The following is a 23044-nucleotide window of genomic DNA, read 5'->3' as shown; positions in this document are numbered from 1 at the left end:
CAGCCAGCCAGCCGTCCCCTGCTTGTCCCTGCCACCTTCAACTCCTCCTTTGTACCTTCTCACAGTCAATGGGCTTTTCGGGCTCTTTCTTAACCTCCTCCTGAGTAACGCGAGACTCCACCGCCATCAGGACGGCTCTTCGTTCGAAGCCGCCCCCCCCCTCTTTGACAAAACTAAGGTGCGAGGATTCCTTCAGCACCCAAATGCCGCTTTCCAACCGACGACCGACAAGCTCACCCGGAAGCACTTTCTCAAGCCCCGTCGAAACAAGATGGCAGTGCCCAAGCAAAGTAGGCGGCCTGGTACAAAATGATCCATGGACCGGTACCGGTCCGGGGCCCGGTGGTTGGGGACCCCTGACCTAGGGGACAGGGCAAGAAGCTCAAAAGAGACCCTCCTTAGTTACTCTGGTACTGGTAGTAGAGGAGATATGGGGGTGGGAGTGGAAGGAGTTGTAGTTGCATGGTTCTGTCAACGTAGCATGACAGTAAAGTAGAATTCCACCTGGTTGTGATTCCTATCTGGTTTACCCCACAGAGTTGGCCGAAGGACCCTGTCTCCAGAATAAAGGCTGTGTCTATACCATATGAGTTGCTTGAAATGGGGCAGCACAGAAATATTGCAAATAAACTGATAAATGAATGTTGACCCATGTTCGTTGAATTAACCTAATTAATACTTCACAGTGTACTCTATCTTATTTAAATTCTATGGTTGTGCTCATCCTTTGACAAATGGGTAAGCGCCTATCTAAACTAAGCACCTCTTTCCAAATTGTTAAAGCGTTTTTTTCAGATTCACACAGTTCTTTAGAGAGCTGTTCCAGATTGTCTTCAAAAGAATATAGGCAGGCAACAAGCCACTTCACTTTGCATTTTGCTCTGGAAAAAAAGTAGCTAAACCAATTCAGGAATTGATCAAACAAGCTATGATTGTTTTGACTGCAAGAACAAGGCGTGTTTCATATAACAAGCTAAGCCATAGTTTAAGGTTGGATTGTATACTAAATCACAATGGTGGGATGTGAAGAACACATAATGCTGGAATATGGTGACTTTGGTTTGGCTTAATGTTTCTTGTTCATCAAACCAAACAAAGTTATTCCCAAAATAATTCTTGAATAATTATTTTCATCACTTGCTCCAAACCCAGAGCCTTCATGGTTAGCTTAGATTTTTTTCCAGCTAATCAGAGAAGAAGAAAATCTCTTCGATCTTGGAGCTCACAAATACAGTGCAAAGCAACGTATTCTGACTTGAACATAAACAAAGCCTCACCATTTCTAGACAAAAAGTGATTTCCAGTTACTGTACATAATTGACATAAATGCTAAATTTATCTTCTTTTAAAAAGAAAAAAATAGTTTTTTAAAAAAAAAAGAGGAAAAAAGAATGCATAGATTGAAAGAGAGAAGTTAATCGTTTGTCAAAACTATTGTGTCAAAAAGTCAAGAAAGGGGCCATGAACATGCACCGAAGCTTCATTTCCATTCATGGGGTTCCTTGAAAATGATTTCTAAAGCAAATTCTCTTTCATCAGACTGAATGAGAACTGATAGCAAAAAATGCAGGAGAAAGTTTCTGCCCATTTTTTAATATGCTCTTTTCCCCATGTATATGCATACACACACACACACACACACACGCTAGTGTTTACACACATGCTAATAACCTTAATTAAAAACCCTGATACTGTAGCTGCATTTACATATGTGATTTGATACTACCCTTAACTTGTGGTCAGGTTTTTCACAATTTAATAGATTGCACCGATCCACTTCCATGATTCATTGGAAGAATGACATCAAGAAATCTTCCAACCTAAATTCTTTATTGTTTTCACATCTACAGGTAGTCCTTGACTTACTATCATTCATTTAATGAGCGAAGTTACAATGGCATTTAAGACCGTTTTCCCCACTTGCAACTGTTGCAGCATCTCTGTGGTGACGTGATCAAAATTTGGACGCTTGGCAGCTGGTATGTATTTATGACGATTGCAGTGTCCCAAGGTCATGTGATCATCTTTTGCAACCTTCTGACAAGCGAAGTCAATGAGGAAGCTGGATTCACTTAGCCACTATGTTACTGGAATTAATGACTACAATGATTCACTTAACATCTGCAGCAAGAAAGGTCATAAAATGAGGCAAAACTCTCTTAACAACTACCTTGCTTAGCAATGGAAATTTTAGGCTCAATTATGATCATATGTTAAGGAGTACCTGTATAGACAAAATCTCACCAAACTGAGGATTAACTATTATCTACTTCTATAACATATTCTGGGTGTCAGGATTCCAGCAGTTAAATCATGAGCCTCGAGCCACACTCCCAAAACTAAAAAAAATTTATTTGAAGTTAACATTCTATGTCCGGCATTAACCTGGGTGTAGCCAAATCTGAGATACGTAATTCACTGTCACCCTTCATCCTGCTTCCCCCCACCCAGCCAGCCCTCTGGGTGTATCATCCAGCGAAAACGTCCATAGCCAAGAGTCATCAGTCACGCTCTCCAATTAGATTTTTGCCACCAGAAGCTTCAGTCATCGAATCAGTCTTTGAAGAAAATATGAATGGAATGTACTTTCGATTCCACACTGCTGCCTGCTCTTTGAAACTCTCCCCGTTTTTTTCTGTTGTCAACTATAAACGTGTATACAAAATGCTTTACGAGTTGACATCGGGAACTATTAGGGAGGCACTGTCTTGATCTTCTTTCTCTCTGCACATGATATCTGGGCTGCCGCTTACTCCTCTGCAATGCACCCCCTCTCCCTCCTGGAGACCTATCCCCTTATTACATTCCACCATGTTTATTTATTTATTAGACTTGCATGCCACCCTTCTCTCCTAGAGGTGACACATACTATGAGAATCCAGACAGTGGGGCATTCAGTCACCATCTTAAGCATGCTGTGTAAGCACAGAGCACTGTTACAAATAAGGAACATGATTCCTATAGGCACTTATGCACCCCTGGCCTCTGCCATTGGTATCCATTGGGTGCTCTTACCCCTTGATTATCTGTTTGAATCAGGCTGGCAGAAACAGCTGCAAAAATTCAGAGCACCTCAAGGTGGCAGCAAACAGGAAAACTGTAATTTTTGCTGCCATCTAGTGATCATCTAGATTTGATAGTTCTGGCATGTTTTAAGTTTTTGTGACTGACAGACAAATAGAAGCAAAAGGACGCTCAAAGCGTTTTCCCCTTGGTGTCATCTTTATTTCTCCAAATTGGTCATTGCCTTTTCTCTGGAACAGATGGGCTCCGTTCCAAACAAAACTCTGGGCTGCAGCAAATAACCATTTTCCATTTCAAAGAATAAGAATGAAGCTAGGGTAGGCCTGAAGGCATTTTTGGACATCAAAATAATACTGAAAAAATGGTTCCTCTCCTGTTTTCCAAATATTTCTTAGTCATGTGGCTGTCAAGTAGGCATCACGAAGATATTTGATGGTAGTGGTGACTATGAACCAAATTGAGAGTTTATATAAATAAAAAATATTATTAAAAAAAGAGTTTACAGTTGTACAGTGTCAACAAATAGGAGATAGAAATTTTCATAAAGGACCTGGATTCTCTTTTTTCAGAAGGTTTCTGTGTGCAAGACAGAAATGTAAAGAAGTATACATGGCTATGTGTAATGGTATGTGAAAATGACCTTGGCAGAAGGAGGGAAGAGATGCCACCTAGGGAATAGCCAGATAAGAGGGGCAAAATGGTTCATAACCTGCAGCTACATAACAGGCAGAGAAAGAAACTAAAAAATATACCTCCCTAATTTCTCAGATGATAAAAGAAACAGTGGGAGATTTGTACTTTCACACTTGCAAGATTCTGTTAATGTATAGTCCTACAGTAAAGTACAATTAGCTTATCTCATTGTATTTCCTGCCTGATCTACCTAGGAAGGCTGACCCTGAATTCACACAACAATTACAAACCAGACCAATTGCAAACTTAGTTGTAAACCTGGTTATAATTCCAGATGGTGTGTATGTGTCACTTGAAACCCTGGAAAAATGGATTAATGACGTATGTTGTGTAAACACAGTGTCAGCGTTCCAGGGAACCTCCATTCCAATCAGTAACTCCGAGACAAGCATAATCTCAAAAGTACCTTTATTAGAATAGCACCAGGCACATCTGTGGAATTCCGAAACTAAAAGTTTCCCAGACTTCCCACAATGTCCCAAACTACAAACCGTCTGCTTTTTCCATCATCATCACATGAACCAATCCCAAGGTAAATTCCTTTGTTCTTCTGCGCCACACTCTATGACCTTGAACTAACAAAAGAATTCTATTTTGTCTACTTAGAGCTACTCAATAAAAATCACCCCCCTCCCACTTTCTCAAGCTATGTGGCAGTGATGAGTAAGGATTCCAAAGCTGACACACAGCCACTCTGAAGTTTTCTCAAGGTAAGAAGAAGAGAGGTGTGATAACAGGAAGAGGCACACCTATCTTCTGGTGGAAATTGTTTTGAAACAGAAATGGCCTCAATCACAAACGAAAGACCTTGGGCATTCTACTTTTGTTATAAAGAAAAAAGAGGCAGTGGCTCTATTGCCAGATATTCTTGCCCTTGTCAGAAAAATGTAGTTCCAAGATTTTTTTAAGAGAAAGCTATGTCAAGCAACAAAACTTTATTACAGTGGTTTCAACTCACTTCATGCCCAGTTAAGCATGGAGCCCCTTTAGGCAAATGGTTAACCTAGTTGCTGTGTTAACCAATTTTCTGGCCTTACTCAAAACATTAACTAAATGGGTTGGATTCACAGAGCATGCAAAACCAGAGGAAATCAAATCAAGGTTAAACTAACCCAACTTAGCAGGTGGAATGGATACTACTGTTAGTTTTAATTGGCCTGGATGGACAAATTGAATGAAAATCATCTTTGTGAGCATCATGTAGCAATGTAAGTCAAAGCCAAAATGAGATTTGGGTATTTTTTTTATCCAGTCTTATCTCCACAACATCATATTTAACCATCATACAGCTTATCCATTTCACCTTAATCTATTATGTATATGTGAACACAGTCATTGTGTTTTGCTAACTCAGGGCCTTGTGTAAACACATCCACTGTCTCTCTCAGCTTCACAATTTCCAGAGGGGACATAGCTGCGATTCCCACCAAACCCAGGCAGCGTGACCAAGTCGCCTTGGCTTCGTTCTTATTTCCCCAGGACCTTGAAAAATTAACTTGTAAAAAAATCACTAGTACAATGTGTCTTTTTCAAGGCAAAAAGCTTTTATAAGCCTCTCTTGATTCCTCTCCATACTCTAAGTCCAACCTCCAAACTTTTATAAAAATGAACTCCTAAAGAAGTCACAATGCTTCCTAAAGCCAGCCACAGGAGAGAAGGACATGGCCAATTTAGACCGCTTCTGAAGACATCTCCATCAGTGGTGGGATTCAAATATTTTTACTACCGGTTCTGGTTCTGTGGGCCTGGCTTGGTGCGCATGGCAGAGAAAGGATACTGTAAAATATCCATTCCCTCCCCACCCTACTAACCTGCTTTCCAGCTCCCTTCTCCTGTGCAGGGCAACCAAAGAAGACCCAGCCATCTGAGACTTGGGAGGCAGAGAATAGATGGGGTCAGAACCAGTCAGAGGGGGTATTTGCCGGTTCTCCAAACTACTCAAAATTTCTGCTACTGGTTCTCCAGAGATAGTCAGAACCTGCTGAATACCACTTCTGATCTCCAGGTAGTCTTAGAGGAGTAAGTCCGCCTTTAAAACTTCAGCTTTTGCCTTTGCTCAGTTGCTTCCCTGGTTTGGGAGTAGAAGGGCTAATATCAATCTGAGCAACCCCAATCTTAGCTACAAACAGAATGGTGCTGGATAGGATTCCTCACAAAAGTATACTGGTCATGTGCCAGACGTTCCATGAGTCCTGTGGGAAAGTTTAGTAATATAACTGTAGGCCTTCTGATGTTGTAGCCAAGAAACCCAAAGCTAAAATAACTCTATACAACATGACAATTTGGAGACCTTAAAGTAAGTGCTTGTTTTAAAAAGACAGATTTCAATAGAAGCCCTGAGCTGGGCTTATTCAGGAAAATAAATTTAGAAATTAAAAGAAAAAATTCCAGAAAGCAGCGACAAACCATTTCTGAAATGTACCAAGGAAATGTGTAGAAACAGTTATGTTTACATACTCTCCACCTCAGCATGAAGGATATTTTATATTTACTTAAGTGGTAAACTCTGGCTTATCTTGAAAAACAAGTAAAGTAGGATCTGATTATCTGTAGAGATTCTCAGTCATCCAGGTCATAGTTGTCTCAAATGTGTTTTTTTTTCTTCAAAAGGCAGCTGGTCTGGTTTTTCACTGAGGAGGAAGAAGAAAATGTTTCACTTTTCACCCAAGACACTTCATCAGTTCTGAGGGCAGGGGGATCCTTCCATCCATCCTTCCATCCCTCCACCATCAGAACTGATGAAGCATCTTGGATGAGAAGTGAAACGTTTTCTTCTTCTTCCTCAAGAAAAAAACCAGCCCAGTCACCTTTGGAAGAAAAAAAAACACTTTTAGGATTTGATTGGTAATGGAATAGGAGACCATCATGAAATCCTCAAAAAAGGCAGTGACAAACCATTTCTGTATTGATATGAGAAAACTTCCTGGATGGGTCTATGAGGTCACCAGGGCTCTAGTTCAGTTTCAAGGTGAATTAGTGTTGTTATTCTAAAAAAGAATATGAGTGGAAAGTGGCATCCAGATCAGTGGTGGAATTCAATTTTTTTTACTACCGGTTCTGTGGGCGTATCTTGGTGGGCGTGGCAGGGGAAGGATACTGTAAAATCTCCAGTCAGAGGTGGTATTTGCCATTTCTCCAAACTACTCAAAATTTCTGCTACCGGTTCTCCAGAACTGGTCAGAACCTGCTGAATACCACCTCTGATCCAGATGTTGTACTGTGAACCTCAATAACAATCAATAATGACACGATGACACAAGATCCTAGCTTAGTTACTGAAAGTCCAACCAGGCAGACACTAGATAGTGTGACCCAAAGCCATTATTGATGTTGAGTAAGAAATTCTATATCAGACATGTTGACCTTCAGGACAACTAGGATCTCTTCTGGTGCAAGAGCTCAGTATCAGCCAATGAATGGGCTACTGAACTCATCTGGTCTTTCTAGAAAATTAAGGCAGCCAGTGGTCAAGTGACCAGCAAGGGTTAAAAAGAAGGGGGGTGAGTTGAAAAAAAATTCAAGCAAGCATTTCAGTCCGAATTCTAAAAATAGGGGGCTTCAAAACAGAATATATGACTTTGGAAGAAAAACAGAGATTCAGAAACTGATGAATAAACAAGGATATATTCTTAAAACAAAAGCTTTTATGCAGAGGTGGTATTCAGCAGGTTCTGACCAGTTCTGGAGAACCAGTAGCAGAAATTTTGAGTAGTTTGGAGAACCAGCAAACACCACCTCTGACTGGCCCTGCCCCCATCTATTCTCCACCTCCCGAGTCCTTGCTGATCGGCTGGGTCCTTCTTTGGTTGCCCTGCAGAACTGGAAAGCAGATTAGTAGGGTGGGGAGGGAATGGGGATTTTGCAGTAACCTCCCCTTGGAGTGGTATGGGAATGGAGGTTTTACAGTATCCTTCTCCTGCCACGCCCACAGAACCAGTAGTAAAAAATTTTGAATCCCACCACTGCATTTATGGGTTCTGTACTGTATGAATTAGAAAAAAAACAAATGCAAATATGAATAACATTGATAACAAGACAAATGGATAACATCAAACAAATGAACTTTTGGAAAAGCAACATCACATTTATTAATTTCGGAGAGATAAAACAGTGATGATGAAAGATATGAAAATGTTCAATAAAAGAATGTTGAACACCAGCTCTCTGGCAGACAGATGGAATTCCAAAAAGTGAATGACTGAACATGTAAAAGACATACTTAAACTATAGGGAAAGACTTCCAGTCTTGAAAAAGAAAAGTAGAAAGAGTCAAAAGATGCAAGTTTTGGAGGTAGACAATATTGAAACATATACATGGGATGAAATTACAGTAATCAACTAATTTATTAGCCCTTCAAAAATAAGACTGCAACATTGAGATTCATTGCTATAAAACAAAAGGAAGAAAATCAATCACTAAAATAGAAAAGTCTATTGGAAAATGAATCAATGGATTCCAAGCTGATATTTGAAGAACTTGAAAAAATTGATTCAGAAACAATAGCAAGATTTCACAGGAAAAAAAAATCAAAGAATCAAAGAAATCTCAAAAGAATTAAAATGAGAAGTCATGGCTGTTTTAAAGAAAATTAAACAATATGAATTTTGACAAAATCAGCAGTTTTTGAACAAATCAGCATTTGGTTCATAAAAGCATTGCTGGGAAATATGACAAATACACTGTAGATGCTTGCCCCGATAAAGATGAAACATTATAATTTTGGACTAACATCTGGGATAACACAAAGTAACATAATAAAGATGCAACATGGATAAAAGAGATTGAGAAGAAAGAACATTGGCTCAGTCAAAATGGATGATATGGTCATAACATCTGAAATTTTTAAAAAGAAAACAAACAAGGTTTAAAATTGGAATGCATCAGGAAATGTGGAGTTTACATCAATTTTGGCTTAAATATCTGACAATATTTTAAGAAAGATTGGCTATCTATAATTGGAAAAGTGAAAGAATGGATGACAATTGGTAGAATATTCTAATAATAAAAGACAGAAACAAGGACATAACTGCAAGCAACTGTTTTTTATTTATTTTATTTTTATTTATTTATTTCGATTTGTCAATCACTTACAAGATAATAGGTATAAGTATATACATAGTTATGAATACACTAAATGGGTACATATAAGAAAAATAAAAGAAACAATAGGACAGGGACGGTAGGCACGTTGGTGCGCTTATGCACGCCCCCTACAGACCTCTTAGGAAAGGGGTGAGGGCAATAGTAGACAGTCTAAGGTTAAAGTTTCTGGGGTTTGGGGAAGGAACCACAGAGTCAGGTAGAGTATTCCAGACATTGACCACTCTGTTGTTGAAGTCATATTTCCTGCAATCAAGTTTGGTGAGGTTAACCTTGAGTTTGTATCTATTGTGTGCTCTTATGTTGTTATGGTTGAAGCTGAAGTATTCATTGACAGGTAAGTCATTGCAATGTATGATTTTATATACCATACTTAGATCAGACCGAAGACGGCGTAATTCAAGGTTTTCTGGGTCTAGAATTTCAAGTCTGGTGGCATAAGGTATTCTACAATGAGTAGAGGAGTGGAGAACTCTTCTTGTGAAATATTTCTGGACTTTCTCAATTGTGCTAATATCAGATACGTAATATGGGTTCCAGACTGATGAGCTGTATTTGAGTATTGGTCTAGCAAATGTTTTGTATGCTCTACTTAGTAGTGTGATATTACCAGAGAAAAAGCTACATAGGATTAGGTTAACAACTCTTAATGCCTTTTTGGCTATGTAGTTACAGTGGGCTCTAGCACTTAGATCATTAGAAATGAGTACTCCAAGGTCCTTGACAGGGTTTGGATCATCAGCAAGGTCTTGACTATTCAGCTTGTATTTTGTTTTCTGATTTTTTTTGCCAATATGTTAGACAGAGCATTTATTTGTTGAGATTTGGACTTGCCATTTGTTTGACCATTCTGATACATAGTCAAGATCTTTTTGAAGATTAGCAGTATTGTCTGTGGTGTTGAACAGCTTTACATCATCAGCGAAGAGAACACAGTTGCTCTTAATATGATCACAGAGGTCATTTATGTAGAGTATGAAGAGAGTTGGTCCTAGAACACTGCCTTGGGGGGACACCACTGTTGACAGATTCAGGATTTGATAGGATGCTCCCAATTTTGACCATTTGTTGCCTGTTTGACAGAAATGCTTCTATCCAGTTATGCAGGTGTCCAGAGATACCATAAGATTTTAGTTTTAAGAGTAGTTTGTCGTGTACCACTGAATCAAAGGCTTTACAGAAGTCTATGTAGATTGCGTCTATTGCTTTGCCCTGATTGAGTTGTGTCGTCCGTATGTTTTTGCAGTGTAAGAGTTGCAGATTACAGGATAGATTTTTTCTGAAACTAAATTGTTTATTAGAGAGTAGGTTATTTGTCTCTAAGTGGAGGATAATGGATTGGTTAATAATTGATTCCATAACTTTACAGGTGACGCAGCATAAGGAGATTGGTCTGTAATTTTCAACTAGGCTGGGGTCTCCCTTTTTGAAGATGGGGATAACTACAAACTAATCACTTGTGAACAATACTTGGGCAGTTCACTGATACATTGGCACTTTTCATTTTGAATTATAGCTTCAAAAATGTATGGTATCTGCCTGAACAAAAAAGATAACTGCCAAAAAAGGAACAAAAATAAATAAATTGCTAATTGATAAAATTATACTAAAAACCTCAAGCAAGGAAAAACCAACTTTAAAATAATTTGGGTGGATTATAAAAAGAGGTAGGATTCTCTTCCACATACAGTAGCGAATATATAAATGTTTGCAAATATTCGTCATAAGTACAAGCTTTCAGAATTTTGTAACAGAAGTTATGAAAAACTAGATAGTTGCAAAGAAATAGGAAATACAAACATCAGTAGGGGTTTTTTTTAGTTTCTTCCAATGCTTTTTAACTATCTCGGTGATATCCTTTACTCATGTCCTGAATAAAACAGGATTGTCAAAAGAAATTGGGAAAGGATGACTAGAAGGTTACGTGGAAATCAAAACTGAAACTGGACCCTTACTTAAAATAAACAAAATGATATTTCAGCTAAAAATGAGAATATCACACAATCTTAGCTCACAGAGGAAAACCAGAAATATTTTTCAATACCACACTCAGTCAGATAACATCTTACAGGGTGAAATATAAAACCAGTTCGGAAAATTTAAAATGAATGAAAAAAATATAAATTCAAAGTTAAATGAGAATACAACCAAAGCTATAAACACAGGACGATACCAAGAATCATGTATACTGCTGATATAGAATAAGCTGGACACAGGTTGAATTGGACAATTCAGAAAAACCCACCATTGTGCATTGAATCCATAAAATGATGTTGATTGATTATATTTAATCAATTATATTTAACCTAAAGTATACTTTTAGTTACATTTAAAATGATGGTTTACTAAGATAATACCAGAGAAACATTGATTAAATGATTACGTCAGGACACACAAAGAAAAAAATGGTCACTACCACTTGCAAAGAAATATCCTAAAAGTAGCAGAAGTAAAGAATGACTATGCAAACAATTGCAAGTACAGGTAGTCCTCGACTTACAACAGTTCATTTAGTGACTTTCAAAATTACAACATCACTGAAAAAAAAATTGACTTGTGACCATTTTTCAGTTACAAACTTTGCAGCATCCTCATGATCATGGAATCAAAATTCAGCTGCTGGCAACTGGTTCATATTTATGACCATTGCTGTATCCCAGGGTCATGTTTACGACCATCTCACAAGCAAAGTCACTAGAGGAAACACAATTCGCTTAACAACCACGTTACTAACTTATCAACTTTTTTTCTTTTTAACAACCATAGCAAGGAAAGTCATAGAATGGGGCAAAACTCACTTAACAAATGTTTCATTTAACCACAGAAATTTTGGTCTCAATTGTGGTTGTAAACAGAAGACTACCTGTAGTCCTCAGCTCATGACCATAATGGGACCACGATTTCTGTTACTAAGCAAAGCAGTTGTTCATTAAGTCATGCCTGATATTATAATCTTTTTTGCCATGGTTGTTATTGCAAAAGTTGTTCAGAAAATTGGAGAAACAAACAATTACATGACCAGAGCATAAAAGAAAAGAACATAAAAGAAAAGAAAACAGACAGATCCAAGAATCAGCACGAAGGAAACAGAAGGATTTTTGTCACAAACAAATGTGAAGAAATTAAGGGCTCCACAGCAAACTTTGTGAAGAAAAGAAACTATAACACATAATTAGTGGATGTTACAAAATTGCTCGGAAGGACTGAAAACAACATCACAACAGAGTAAGATATTATAATTCTTTGGCATCTGAGCTGAAATTATAATTTTAGAGTTTTCAGAATAGTCCTAAAAAAATGATTGAAATACTATGGGATTTTCACATACAAATGGATCACCATCTAGAATACAAAACACCAGATTTAACAATAGTTGAAGAGAAGAGATTAATCTTTGTAGACATGGCAGTACTCAAAAACAGCAGAATGGAGGAAAGCGATTTGGAGGGAAAATCCAAAATATAGAGATCTAAACTCCAATAGTAGGAGTAGACTGTGGAGAAGATCTCCAAAATCATCCTGTTATTTGAATTTTAAGTGGAAGAACAAACAGATTAAACAATTTTTTATGGAAATGAAATGTTTCCAATATATAAGCATGAACTTTAAAAAGTATTATGCAGTCACCTGTTTGTACCTGACAACCACAGTTCGCAAGCTGTGCATGTGGTAAAGCTGCAGAGGATTAAGAAGGCTGTAGGGTATTTTACTCTGCAATAAATAGAATTGTTGGTGAATCTGCTATGGTGCCCTGGCGCACAAATTGGGAATCACCAGGGATGCTGTGATCCAAAGCCAAGAATGTTTGGGAACTCTGTAATTCATTTGTATAGTCATTCTTTATTTCTGCTACTTTCAGGATATTTTCTTCCTTTGCAAGTGGCAGTGAGCATTTTTTTTTCTTTTGTGTGCCCTGATGTAATCATTTAATCAATGTTTCTCTGGTATTATTTTAGTAAACCATCATTTTAAGGGTAATATTAATGAATAATTCTTAGATTCCAGCCTAGAACTCACATTTTTTTAAAAAAGCACCAGTCAAAAATGGATTGTTCTTTTTCACTATGTTAATCCAGGGGTGGGATTCAAATTTTTTAACAACCGGTTCTGTGGGCAGGGCTTAGGTGGTGGACGTGGCTTGGTGGTCATGTGACTGGGTGGACATGGCTTGGTGGTCATGTTATTGGCTGGTCATGACCAACTCAATATCACTCACATTGAGGCACGCATCTCCTTGCCTGGCCTCTCATGACTGTGTGGATGCTGCAACAGTCGTAAGTGTGAAAAATGGTCATAAACCACTTTTTTCAGTGCCATTGTAACTTTGAATGGTCACTCCACACAAGCAAAGTACCAGAAAAGGAGGGGGGGGGAAACTCCAGAGAAGTTCCTGAGACAGGAAGTCTAGTCCTGCCAAGAATGTAATAAGGGTTAACGGAGAGGCAGTTTCTGTAAGCAACACCAGAATGTTTCCTTCCTGCCTTCCTTACAGGATTAGGCCAGTAATTTCTTCTAACAATCAGTTCTCTGAACTGCTTAGAATGTTAACAACTGGTTCTAGCGAATAGGTGCAAACTGGTAGAATCCCACCCCTGTGTTAATCCTTAATGAAAGGAGTAGTAATAACAATAAGGTCACATGCAAGTTATTATGCTGTTAGCAAACCTCAGCCTCTACAAGCCTCTTGCATTTATTCTGCAATAATTTCCCATCATATTCATGTAGGGAGAAAATCCTTTTTCTTTATCAAACCTAAGAGGAAATATATACTGTATGGGTAACTGTAGGGTGTCAGTTCAGCTCAAGTTTTATCAAATGGCACAACCTAATTTAACAAAATGGTAGGAAATACATTACATAACATTATGTGATTGTGGGGGTGCTGCTATTGTTACAAGTGCAAGGATCATTCAGAAGACAGCTTTTTCAGTGTAACTTTGAACAGTCAGTAAGAGAATGGTTGTAAGTAGAGAACTACCTGCACTCTAATTCTGCTTCTTTCCCACCCAAATGGATCCCATCCTTCATCCTTCATAGTCTATAATTTTGTTCCCCCCTTCATGTATGTATGTATGTATGTATGTATGTATGTATGTATGTACCATAAGTATGGATGCATGTATGTATGCTTTTCTCCCTCACCCTCCACATAGTCTTTCTTCTTCTCCTTCTCCTTCTTCCTTCTTCTTCTCCTTCTCCTTCTTCTTCTCTTCTTCTTCCTCTTCCTCCTCCTCCTCTTCTTCTTCCTTCCTCCTCCTCCTCCTCCTTCTTCTCCTTCTTCTTCTTCTTCTTCTTCTTCTTCTTCTTCTTCTTCTTCTTCTTCTTCTTCTTCTTCTTCTTCTTCTTCTTCTTCTTCTTCTTCCCTGCCTCCCTTTGGCTGCAGCCTCTGATGGCTGATTTTGAAGCCGTCAGGGAGAAGGAAGGCTGCCCTTCTCCATTTGCGGAAACATGGCCTTTTAGCAATTATAGCAACATTCCGCCCTCAATTCGTACTTCCTGGTGACAAGTTTGTTTCCATTAAGTTGTTTGGGCCAGGGAGTAAATGGATCTCTGTGGAGCAGCGGCTGAAATAGTTTGGTAAATTCTCTCTGCATGGGTGAAATTCCCGGCGCTACCAGGGGTTATTATCTCTGTACAGGAACTAACAATATCCTTTTCGTTGAGACGCTAATTCAGACAATGTGTTCAGACCAAAAGCCAGGCAGAGAGGGGAAGAGTGGGGGAGGAACTTGGCTGCTCAGGGAACCTTTGAAAATTTGCGGAACAGACTGAAGCTCAAGGAAACTCACAGCTGATTCATTTTCCTGTATTTCCTCCTCTACCCCTTAAAAGCCAGATGAGGCTGCATCTAATCTCTTTCAGTCTTATGAATAAGAATGGCCTTGCTGGATAAAAACAGAATCGGTCTGAAGCTTGCCATCTTACTCAATTTGTTCAGTCCGCTCTTACTTAATTTTGCCATCTTGCTTTCATTCTTTTTTCCTTAGCAGAGATTACACATTATTTATCCTTAGCGGGTATTTCTTTATGGCTTAAAGGAGAAATCTCAGTTGACTAATAAATATCGAAATAAACAAACATGCCACTGGGGTGTTCCTGTCATGCACAGAGGGGAAAATTGGATGGCACTTTAAAAGCCAAAGTCATAAAACCGTAAACTTTTCTGGACTGTTTGGAAACTGAGCAGTTTATTTAAGAGTTTTTTTAAAAAAACGGTACCCTAAGGCTTCTTATGAAAGCCAGTTGGATGTAGTAGTGAAGGCACCAGGCTAAAAACCAGGAGTATGTGAATTCTAGTTCTTAGTCACAAAGCTAGCTGGGTGACTTTGGGCCAATCTTTCTGTCTTAGTCCTAGGATGTAGGCAAGGGTGAGCCACTCCTGAAATCTTGCCATGAAAACTGCAGGGACCTGTCCAAGCATTTGCTGTGAGTCAACACTAACTTTAAACAGAGAGACCAAATAAATAACAAAATGGCTTCTTTCTGGAGAAGTCAATGTGTTTGGCAATGCCGTGAAAATGGGACCGGATGCAAATTATCCAGGAAGCAAAGAGACAACATGGATGAATTCATCAGAATTCCCCTGGGAAAAAGTAAAACTCTCCCATCAGAATTCTCAAAGGCGTGATTCTGTGTCCCATGAAAGCAGGTTTTTTTTTTGCTATCTTGAGCAAGCCAAGTGAAGCTGCTAATGTTCTGTCCCAAAGCCTAAAGTCTGTGCAGCTTTGGATAGGAAGAAACTGGCTGGCTAATCCTACAACCGAGACCAAGCTGCTGGGGATTTTAGCCTCCCAGCTAGATCTGGTACTTTTCATCTTTAATATTGGGGCAACCTGGGATTCTTCTTGGATTCATGTGTCCTGCTTGAAGAATAGATGGCAGCTGTGCCACAAAAAAGGCTATTATGCAGTTCCATCTTGTGCACTAGTTGCACCCATTCCTGGAGCAGCAGGCCTTTCGGATAGTTACTCAATGCTTCTAGACACTTTGCCTCTTGACTACTGCAATGCATTCCATAGGGAGATACCCTTGAACACCACCCAGAAGTTTGCTTGGTCTAGAATGCTGCAGCAGTGCAGCCGTGATGGGCATGATTTGTTGTGCCCATGGAACATTACCACTTCATGAGATGTAATGATTGCCAGTGTGATCCAGGTGTAATTCAACGTGCTGGTTATCATTTATAAGAGCCACTTTGGCACAGTGGTTAAGATACTGGTCTAGAAACCAGGAGACGGTGAGTTCTAGTCCTGTTTTAGGCATGAAAGCCAGCTGGGTGACTTTGGGTCAGTTCCTCGCTCTCAGCCCAACTGACCTCACAGGGTTGTGGGGAAAATAGGAGAAGTGAATATTATGAGCCACTTGGCAAGCATCTGAAGTTTGATCTCACAACTGTGAGGATGCTACAAAGGTCGTAAGTGTGAAAAACAGTCATAAGTCACTTTTTCAGTGCTGTTGTAACTTCAAAAGGTCACTAAACGAACTGTTGTAAGTTGAGGACTGCACTGTACTACTTGTTTGCTGCCTTGTGTTACTTATAAAGTAATAAAGGCAGGGTGAAAAAGTATATAATAAATAATAAAGTATAAAGTTCTTATATAGGTTTGATTGACCAACTACTTATCCCCCATGGTTTCTGCCTTCCTGGGAAGAGCTGGCATACTTGGTACCTTATAGATCCCTTCAAATAAAGAATGGTATCCATCAGGACCCAAACATCAGGATTCTTTGTCTTGATGCTCATTCTCTGAAATGAGATTTTCCCCCAGAGATCCATCTGGATCCCACCTGATGGAATTCCAGAAGGCCTTGAAAGGTTGATTGTTCTCCCCAGCCTGGGAATAATTCCTTTGTGTTAAGCTCTGAGCCTTCAAGAGTTGTTTGGAGTTGGGCAGTATTAAAATCCAGATAAATAACCTTGTTTGAGATCTGACATTGGAACTTTTCAGTGAAGTATGATGGGGAGAAAACTCTACAAACGTGTGCTTATTTACTTAAAATAATATCAGTAAACTGCCAAATGTGATGGGCAATTGTATGAAAACCATGCTACCTTTTGGAAAAGTGCAAACCCCAAAATATGCCTGGCTTTGGAGAATATGCACAGGAATATATACAAAGTTCAGTATGAAAACTTCTCAAGCTCAATAAACCAAATGGGGAAGGTTAAAAAAGACCAAAAAATTTGAGAAAAACTGACATCGATGGTACAGGTAGTCCTCAACTTAAAACTGTTCATTTTAGTGACCGTTTGAAGTTACAATGGCACTGAAAAAAGAGACTTATGACCCCTTTTCACACTTACGACCATTGCTCACATGATCAAAATTCAGATGCTTGGCAATTGACTCATATCTATGACGGTTGCAGGGTCCCCGAGGTCAATGGGGAAGCCACTTAACGACGGTGTTTATTAGTGTAACTGCAGTGATGCATTTAACTGTAGCAAGAAAGATTGGAAAATGGGACAAACCTCACTTAACAAATGTCTTGATTGTAGTCATAAGTCAAGGACAACTTGTATAGGTAGTCCTCGATTTACAACAGTTCATTTAGTGACCATTCAAAGTTACATTGGCATGAAAAAAGCAACATGACCCTTTTTCACACTTGCGACCTTTGTAGCAGCCCCATGATCATGTGATCAAAATTCACGTGCTTGGAAAATATCATATTTATGACCACTGCCGTGTCCAAAGGTCATGGGATCCCCTTTCATAAGCATCAATGAGAAAGCCAGGTTCACTTAACAACCGTGTTAGTAATTTATCAACTGCAGAGCAATTAACTTAACAAATGTGGCAAGAGTGGTTGTACAATGGGGCAAAACTCACTTAACAAATATCTCGCTTAACAACATAAGTTTTGGGCTCAATTGTGGTCATTAGCTGAAGACTATCTGTTTTGGCTTACCCCTAACCGAAGTAAAAGCACTTACAACAGGTAAGATCAATGCAGCCTTGAGTCCTAAGTCCCTTTCGGTGATGATCCTGTGTTTTTCCCTCTAAATTCTTCAAGCAGAATTGAGCATCCCCTACCTGTGTGTTCTACCCAGTCAGAAATAACAGAAAAGAAAGCTTCCCGCTTCTGCTTTGTTAGAGTATTGAGCCTTAAAACCACAATTTCCATACAGCTGGAGGGTGCAACAAGAATGCTTTTAAATTTGTTTTGTCCTAAACCACAAATTAACGAAGCAAGCCAAAGCTAAAGCTGCATAAACTACTCAGAACAATAAACAAATAGTTTCATTTCTTTCCTTGCAATCAACATGGAAAAGCTTGATAGAATCTAAAATATGCACAAAGAAAAGATATAATGACATCTAGTCGATCTGATTTGTTACTCAAAGGGTAGTGAGATAATTGTCTCTCCTACTATGAGCAGGGAACTTCCTAGGAGCCCAGAGATATGAGAGGATCGCTCCCAGAGAGGCTTCATGTGGCCAGTGGGCCATTTGCAGGTCTCAATATTTAATTATGGCTCCTTTCTTGCCACTGTTTTTGCAGATTATTTTATATTCTTTTATCTTTAATACATCCCCCTGCAGCTTTAAGGCTTAATGCACAGGGGCTTTGGACTTTAACTCTGATAGTGTAAGTCATTCAGGACCAGAAAGGAAGAGCATCTATTTTTAAATAAACAATATCATACCAAAACAGAAAGTGCCTCTGAGCATAGACAAAGTGACTTTCCTTACTCAAGGAGAAGTGACCAATGGAAACAAATTATACAATTTTGTTATCTTCATGGATGTCCATCAACCGAGTTCTGGGTAATCTTAAAGAACCGGTATTCATCTAAAAAGCTGTCATAGCTTTGGATCTCAGAAGAGGTATTATTTGTTAACACTGCTCTATACAAATTTGAAGAACCGTATCCACCATATTTCCCTAATCACAAAAGTTACGAAGAGTGTCAAAAAAAAACACCACCCCATGTCCAACCCCACTTTTCCCTGAACTAACAGGTAGCAATATCTGAACAATCCTGTCTGTGGTCAGAAAATAAATAGAGTTAGCTCTGATTAGTACTTGATTGGACCACCCCCAGAAGCTTCCACTTATAGGACTTTATGTATCTTTCTTATATATAAAAATATAGTAAGGGAATTTAAAAAGCAAGCAAAGAAATCAGAAAATGGAAAAAAGAAAAGAAGAGTTGATTTTGAGGAAGATATCAAGAACAGGTCTTTAAGAGGGAAGAAGGGAGAGTTAAAGACAAATGATTATACTGTCAGAAATAAAAAGAAGTGTGAAAAAGTATGTGGCTGGATGTAGGAGATGACCAGGTTTAGCCTGAGTAGAGGCAGGGGTGGGATTCTACAGGTTCGCACCTATTCACTAGAACGGTTGTTAACATTCTAAGCAGTTTGAAGAACTGGTTGTTAGAAGAAATTACTGGCCTAATCCTGTAAGCAAGGCAGGAAGGAAACATTCTGGTGTTGCTTACAGAAACTGCTTTTCCGTTAACCCTTGTTACATTCTTGGCAGGACTAGACTTCCTGTCTCAGGAATGTCTCTGGAGGTTTTTTTCCCCTCCTTTGCTGGTCCTTTGCTTGTATGGAGTGACCATTCAAAGTTACAATGGCACTGAAAAAAAGTGGTTTATGACCATTTTTCACACTTATGACTGTTGCAGCATCCCCACAGTCATGAGAGGCCAGGCAAGGAGATGCATGCCTTGATGTGGGTGATATTGAGTTGGTCACACCCAGCCAATAACATGACCACCAAGCCATGTCCACCCAGTCACATGACCACCAAGCCACGCCCACCAACTAATCCCTGCCCACAGAACCGGTTGTTAATAAGTTTGAATCCCACCCCTTGGTAGAGTTCAAACACATCCTCAGTCATGAATCCCTGTGCAACCATAAGAGATTCGAATCCAGCTCATCTTGAATTCTTTTAATTCCTGCTAATTTCCCTTCATTATTAGTTACTCAGATTCTTATAGAGAGCTTAAGCTTGTAATAAATCTTTATACTCATTTGAACTGCCTGAATCTCCTGATTTCCCTTGTCTTGACAGGGTCAGGTTAATCTATCTTTATTTTTGTTTAAGAAACTTGGACAGGATAGCTTTATGGGCTATCCTTATCCTGGCAGCCATTTTGTAAGTTACCTAGCCTTCCCATGGCAGCCATTTTATGAGACCCTCTTCATGTGATCTCAATTTTCTCCAAAACTGCCTCACCCCAGTTTTTTCTACTTATGGACTAAATAAGTGTGGATACAACAACACAAAGAACAGTGCAATGCTACATTTCTAAAAATATAAAATAGGGCTTCTAAGTTTGACCACTCTTGTAGAGTGAGACATAAATATATATAGGTAGTCCTTGTTTAGCAATTGCCTCATTTAGAAAAAGTTTGCAATGATGATGGTGACGAAAAGTAACTTTGAAGTTCTCACATTCACCTTTACAAGGCCAGCAAACAAAGGAAAGCTGAAGAAAGATTGTATGCAAACCTGGAACCCAGTCCAAAGTCCAGAAACCTTCTGGGATCATCCTCCTAGATCTCCCTGATTGCTCTGGTCTTGACCCCAAATGTCAGGAGATGCATGGGGGCTTTTGAACCATGTGGGAAGATGCTTTGCTCCTTGAGGTGGAAGGTTTTCACTTGCTTTCCTGGAACTTCTGCAGACCCCCATTGTCTTAGCCAGCTCCATGGGCCATTATAAAGAAACCAATGAACTTGGAGGGGCTAAGCTGCTCCCCATTGTCCTGCTCCCAACCCCCCAGGTTAGCAGCTGGTTGAGTAGAGACATAATCACTCCTTCTGTTCAGAAGGAGGGCCATCTCAAGGAGGGGGACACACCCACCCTTCTTGAGTATCAATACAACAACCCAGTTGCCTTTTTCTATGCCGCCTATTGAACTTCTGAAATCATTCTTTGGCGATTACAATGTCAGTATAGCTTTTCATGGACTTTCAGACCTCTTTCTCCCCTGCCAACCCCTGCCGTGGGGCTGCTGCACACACACAGACACAAAGGCACACACTTAACCACTTAACCCTGGTGACAAAAAGAGCAGTCAATGAGCTGTTTTCAAGACCGCTCGTGCAACAGAGCAGATCTCAATAGGATTTGGGGAACTGGGTGTATATAAATTTCCATGCCTCATGGCTCATCAATGGGAAACTTTGGGTCGAAGTCTATGCTGTGAAAAGGTGGTATGAATACCAAGGGTGGTGTTCCACCTACTTAAAAGCAGCTGCTTCCCTTTAGGAGAACAATGATTTATTCATATCCATTTGGGGAGGGTGGAATATATTAAAAAACATCCTTAGGAGAGGGGGGAAGGATTTAATACTATCCCTGTCCCTTTTCTCTGTCTTGCTTTTGTCCTTTGGTGCCTGAGTGACAATATGATCCTGCAATTGTTTCCTAAACAAGGGCCTCTAATAGAGACTTCCTGAGTAGAACAAGATGGTCTTAGGGCAAGAATGAAGTGGGCTCGAGAGCTTAGCAAGGCTTCAGAAAAGGCAGTTTTAAGAGGAGGCTGATCTCTCCAAGGGGCTGCAGAAGTCCCTGAGAACAGACACACCGAAGGCTATCAGCCAAAATCTATAAGGGATCATTTTACTCCATGGGATTTTTCAGGGTAAGGTGCAGTTGTTCCCAAAACTGAGGCAGCAACTGGTGGGCATGTGCAGACATTGACCATCAAGCACATGAAGAAAACCCACATCGATCGCATGTGATTGGATCCGGATTTTTTTCCCCCTTTTCTTCTGGGTTTGCTTGGAAATTTACATCCCAAATAAGAAGAGAAGCAGAGGATAAGTTGGGAAGAAAACAAACCTTTTAAAACCTGTCCACAGGTGAAGGGAAAATAGACAACCAAAGACAGCTTGGACTACATTTTTGGCTAATCGCACCAACAGTGATGGCTAGTGATATTTGAAGTTGGTGGAGTCAATGCAACCCATCTCGATTTTTTTTCAAGCTACTACAATACAAATACATTGGGGGGGGGTATGTTGTTACACCATCTTGGATAGTTTTATGTCTCAAAAGAAGGAAAGATTCAAAAGGTTTTATTTGTATTTATTTATTTTTATTTGTCAATCACTTACAAGATAATAGGTATAAGTATATACATAGTTATGAATACATGAAATGGGTACATATAAGAAAAATAAAAGAAACAATAGGACAGGGATGGTAGGCACGTTGGTGCGGTTCTGTACTATATCTTATGCTTATGTACTATATCTGTATGAAACTTCGTACATAACCAATTCATATTGGTTATCACAATACTCTTTACACTCATAGACCCAGAATTAGCAAAAGCATCCATGACAACATTACTATATAGCACGCCTGATCTAACTAAATACACCAAGATTGAAATATTCAGAACCATGGACCTCATCAACCTTTGCCTGCCTACATGCTTTCAAATTGATGGACAAATATACCAATCAAAGGAACACATGAGGGATCACTGCTTTCATGACTCATAGCGAAGGCTGTAATACAGGGGTCTTCATCTTGACAGCTTTAAGGCATGTGGACTTCAACTCCCAGAATTCCTCCTCCAGTCATGTTCGCTCAGGAATTCTGGGAGTTGAAGTCCACAAGTCTTAATCTTGCCAAGTTTGAAGACCCTTGCTGTAATGCAACCCCTAGAATCTATAGCAGATGATACATAGATGATATCTTTATCACAATAATATAGAACCTATAAATGGAGACTTTGCTGATTTCCTGTCTGGGACAAATGAAAGCAAAAAAATTCTATATATAATCTAGACATGTTTATAACATTTTATATTTTATATTTTTATCACTTGAATATTTTTATTGAAATACCATGTGAATGGACATACATTAAGTAATGTCATTATAAAAAAGAAACATCTAGAGAAGACACACAAAACTATGAATAAAATAGTTTTATTCAAAGGAATAAAATTTGCAAGGGAAGAATGGTCCATACACTGTATGATTTATTTTCCCAGTGACATGTCCAAGACATTTGGTCTGACCTGGCTCATCGTTCTTCTTAGTAAGATTTTTATTGCTCTTCAGTTGGAGAAACGCTTTTTTGAATTTCAGCATGGGAAATATTAATTCAGCTGCTGCTGTTTGGAGTTTAAGAGGGTTTTTTTTTACTCTTTAGGTAGCCTTGTTTTCATCTCTTTTACTTTTTCATTCAGATGCTTCATGGTAAACATCTCTTATTCATATTGAAAATGTTTTCATTTTCCCA

Source organism: Pseudonaja textilis, chromosome 10 (assembly GCF_049901715.1).
Source record: "Pseudonaja textilis isolate UNSWEBS1 chromosome 10, rPseTex1.2, whole genome shotgun sequence".
NCBI lineage: Eukaryota > Metazoa > Chordata > Lepidosauria > Squamata > Elapidae > Pseudonaja > Pseudonaja textilis.
The sequence above is the reverse complement of the archived record's forward strand: the minus strand, read 5'-3'. Positions refer to the sequence as shown.